The sequence below is a fragment of the Triticum urartu genome, chromosome 6A (assembly GCF_056163025.1).
Source record: "Triticum urartu cultivar PI428250 chromosome 6A, HENAU_Tu73, whole genome shotgun sequence".
Classification (NCBI taxonomy): Eukaryota; Viridiplantae; Streptophyta; class Magnoliopsida; order Poales; family Poaceae; genus Triticum; species Triticum urartu.
Window position 1 is genome coordinate 153,858,750 of NC_141878.1, and position 5,056 is coordinate 153,863,805.

The following is a 5,056-nucleotide window of genomic DNA, read 5'->3' on the forward strand; positions in this document are numbered from 1 at the left end:
GTTAAACATGCTGTTTGATTAAATTTGCTCCTATGCCATGTTAAAATGATTTAATTCATAACTAATTCACCGTAACTCCGAATTTAATAAATTATATATGTAAATGGGGTAGAAAAATGTCTAGTTTAACATGTTGCACTCATCTTGCATGTTTAGCAACTCTAAAATAATGTTTAGGGCAGAACAGTACCAAACCTAATTTATGATCATGAGGAGTTTTCGGAATTGTTGTTCGTTGTTTCCGGCCTCATTTAACCTTGACTAGATAGGTAGTTTTCATTTGCTTCACCCTCTTGCCATGTTTAACAACATTTAATATTGTTGGGTACATAAACGAGATCGAACTAAATAATTGATGTGGTGCTCCGTCAATATGCAACTCGTTGCATATTGAGCTCCACTTAATTTGTAGGATTGTTTGTGCACTTTGTCATGCCATGCTTCATTAAACCGGACATGCATCATACTTGATTGTGCATCATGCCATGTCTATGTGGTGGTTGTTTACTATGTTGTTTGCTCTTTTCCGGTGTTTCTTCTTCGGGTTGGTTCCGATAACGTCGCGTTTGTGAGGGCCCGTTCGTCTACGTCCGTTTATCTTCTCCATGGACTCGTTCTTCTTCCTTGCGGGATTTCAGACAAGATGATCAGACCCTCGAAATCACTACTATCTTTACTTTGCTAGATGCTCGCTCTTTTTCTATGCCAATGCTACGATGCCTACCATTTGCTTGTCAGCCTCCCAAATTGCCATGTCAAACCTCTAACCCACCATGTCCTAGCAAACCGTTGATTGGCTATGTTACCGCTTTGCTCAGCCCCTCTTATAGTGTTGTTAGTTGTAGGTGAAGATTGAAGTTTGTTCCTTGTTGGAACATGGAGATCGTTCCTTGTTGGAACATTGTTTACTTGTTGGGATATCACTATATATCTTATTTAATTAATGCATCTATATACTTGGTAAAGGGTGGAAGGCTCGGCCTTATGCCTGGTGTTTTGTTCCACTCTTACCGCCCTAGTTTCCGTCATATCGGTGTTATGTTCCCGGATTTTGCGTTCCTTACGCGGTTGGGTAATAATGGGAACCCCTTGACAGTTCGCCTTAAGTAAAGCTCTTCCAGCAATGCCCAACATTGGTTTTACCATTCGCCACCTAGACTTTTTTCTCTTGGGAGTCGCGCTCCTGAGGGTCATCATTATTTTACCCCCCCGGGCCAGTGCTCCTCTGAGTGTTGGTCCAAACTAGAGTCCTGTGCAGCGCCCCCTCGGGGAAACTCGAGGTTTGGTTTTAGTTGTATGGAGCGCTCATCTGAGTGTGCCCTGAGAAAGAGATATGTGCAGCTCCTATCGGGATTTGTCGGCACATTCGTGCGGTGTTGCTGGTTTAGTTTTGCCCTGTCGAAATGTCTTGTTGTACCGGGATACCGAGTCTGATCGGAACGTCTCGGGTGGAGGTCTATTCCTTCGTTGACCGTGAGAGCTTGTCATGGGCTAAGTTGGAACACCCTGCAGGGATTTGAACTTTCGAAAGCCGTGCCCGCGGTTATGGGCAGATGGGAATTTGTTAACGTCCGGTTGTAGAAAACCTGAACTTGATCTTAATTAAAATGAATCAACAGCGTGTGTAACCGTGATGGTCCCTTCTTGGCGTAGTCCGGGAAGTGAACACGGTGTTGGAGTTATACTTGACGTAGGTTGCTATAGGATCACTTCTTGATCATAGTTTATCGATCGTGTTTTGCCTTCTCTTCTCGCTCTCTTTTGCGTATGTTAGCCACCATATAAGCTAGTCGCTTGCTGCAGCTCCACCTCATACCTTTACCTTACCCATAAGCTTAAATAGTCTTGATCGCGAGAGTGCGAGATTGCTGAGTCCCTGTGGCTCACAGATACTTCCAAACCCAGCTTGCAGGTGCCGATGAGACCGTGCAGTTGATGCAACCAAGCTCAGGAGGAGCTCGATGAAGATCTTGTCCTTTGTGTTGTTTCGTTCTAGTTGATCAGTAGTGGAGCCCAGTTGGGGTCGATCGTGGACCTTTGTCGCATTTGGGGTTCTTCTTTTATTTTGGTTCCGTAGTCGGACCTTGTTTGTATCTGGATGATGTAATGCTTTATTCATGTAATTGTGTGAAGTGGCGATTGTAAGCCAACTATGTATCTCTTTCCCTTATGTGTTACATGGGTTGTGTGAAGATTACCTCACTTGCGACATATGCCTTCAATGCGATTATGTCTCTAAGTCGTGCCTCGACACGTGGGAGCTATAGTCGCATCGAGGGTGTTACAAGTTGGTAATCATAGCCTTCCCCGACCTTAGGAGCCCCATTGCTTGATCGTCTTAGCAGCCGAGTTGTGTCTAGAAAAATGTTTTAAGTCATTTAGGAATTATATATCGGAGAGCTAGGAATTCTTTTTACTTCCCAGTCTCCTCATCGCTCTGGTAAGGCATCCTGACGTAGAGTTTTGACTCTTCTCTTCTCAAATTTCACTAATAAATTTTTTAGGATCACGCGAGTATCTTGGAATCGTTCCGATGACTTATGATGAGAATACTGTCTTGGTGCCTCCTGTCAGGGGTTTAGTGGAAGTGTCCCGGGGAGTTGAGCTCTGAGGTGTTGTCATCATAACTTTATCATTGCAATTCTGGAATACTTGAGATATGTTCGCCGACATCGAAAATCTCTTTTATGCAGTTCGTTGGTGAGATAACCTCGACGCCACCCAGTACTGGGGCGGGAGTTCGGGAGTATCGCCATAACTCGTATAACGGATGCTTTTCGAAGGTTGAGGTAGATGATTTCCGAAGGTTTCTTGGTTATGTGTTGAAGGATGGATACAGCTGGATGTAGGATTTGCTAGTTTGGGTGAGATATTATGCTTCCCCTGTATCCCCAACACCTGATTGCATAACCGGAAAATTTCGGGAGTTTCATAGGTGGGAATTCAAGTAGCTCTTAGGATATCTTTCTGACAGGTGTATGATATGAAATTGGGGTTCGACGTCTAGTGGTCCGCCTATTCACGGTCGATTTTACAGTGGTCTCGTTGTGTCTTAAAGAGTCCTTGGCTATGCCGACTCGGGGACGCTTCGTATGTCATGTGCACTGCCTTGTACATGATGGTGCTGTACGTTCGAGCCCGTGTAGGCCCCACCACGAAAACTTCGGACGAAATATCTATCATATGTTTGTTCCGGCTTATTCTGCAAGCCAATCCTTTGTTTTTGTTTTGAGTTGTGGTATTCGAGTTGCTTCGAAGTCAAATGTTGATTCCATACCTTCCCCTAATGGTGTTCTCATACTCCGATGTGAATACTAATCCTTCTCGGTCATCGAGCTTGTCATCTAAATTTCTTTTCAACGGCGTGTTTCTCTTCAAGTGGATCCGATCACTTCAACATTCACAAGATCAATTATCATTTCTTCTCAACGGTGCTTGTTTCATCCGTTCCAAGTGGTCTTTGTTTTCCCCACCCACCCACCCTTCTTCTTCGAGGACTCAGATTTCTTATTCAAGTATCCTTTTATTGATGGGAAGCTTCTCCATTCCTTTTCCATCAATATTCTTATCCGGTGATTCTCATGAAGATCGTAACGGAGCTTCAAGTTATCATTCTTTGTTCTTTTATCTTCTCCGGTGGATTCAAGTCAAGCCTTTGGTGTTGATCATATCCTTTCCTCGTTTCAGAAGCTTTATCATACCGTTGCTCATCATATTCATTCATTTCTCGCTATTCATTTATTCCGGAGTGCTCAAGATATTTCGAAGATTTGTGTTTTCACTTTGCATCCGTTCAAGCTATTTCGAGGTCCTATCTTACTCAAGCCATTTAATTCAACCAGAGCAATCCTCTCTTTTAAATAATTTCAACGGTGTAACTTTTGAGTGGGCCCTAACCCACAGGTCTTTTCCCAGGGTCTTACCTGACTCTTCTAATCTCCCCGGAGCTATCATCAAATTCTTTTGAAGTTTGACATAATAATGAATTATCATCAGTCAAATGTATTTCTCCAAGATCTTTCAAATTCTTTTCATAGTTGGTTCAACCTCTTTGTTTTTTGATTCTTCTGGAGTGTCTAAATTATTCATGGTGGTGTTTTGTCGTCGTCATTCTCAACATTTGAAGACCGAAGAAGAGTTTCTTTTTAATCTTGCTCTATTCTCTTCAAGATTCATGGTGCTAGCTTGTTGCCATCCTCTCATAATTGTTTTCGATTGTGAGAATCTTTTTCACCCATCAGGAGATATTCAAGAGTCTTCTCAGTGTGTTATCCGGAGTCCATCAATTCAGGTTTATTCATTCTCAGCTGTCAGTTATCATTCTCCTATCTTGCCGGTGCATCAATCGAATATCCTCTAATCAGTTCTTGATCTCTTCGTTCTCATGTATCTAGTTTGTCTCAAGCACCTTCGTTCATTTGCTAATTCTTACCGGTGATGCACCCCTACTTCGAGCATTTTCAATTCTTACGGTGGTTCTTTCAAGATCTCTCTTCCTTGTTCATCATATCAATTCATTTGTTGTTCCAATCCTACCGGTGGTTCCTTGAAGACGTTCTCAAGATTATGTTATATCTCTCTTAATCCTTGATACGAGAATAAGTAGTGTGCAAAATCCGTTGGTTGTCATCAATTTAATTGATGAAGGACGAGCATAATGTAATTCTTATTCTTGTTTCATCCGGATGAGTAAAATTTTTTTTCCGGAGTGGTTCATCATGTCATATTCTCAGTTTGAGATGCCTTATCTTTTCTTTCCCGGAGTTCCAAGATCTAATTATCACGGAGATCCATCTAAATCATTACAAGGTTTCACCTTGTGTTTTTCAACTTCTCTTTCTTCTCGTTATCCTTTCGTTACCGGAGTTCTTCTTGGAGGTTCTACATGTTGGTTCATGAAGGATTTAAATTCCTTCTCGAAGTGTTCATCAAGATTCTTTTCTAAGGAGCTCAAGCATTCTTCATCTTGCTATCCGGAGTGCATTTCTGTCTATCTTATCATTCGAGGTGGTATTATGTCATTCTTGATAATTTGAGTTCATGTTTTCATGATTCA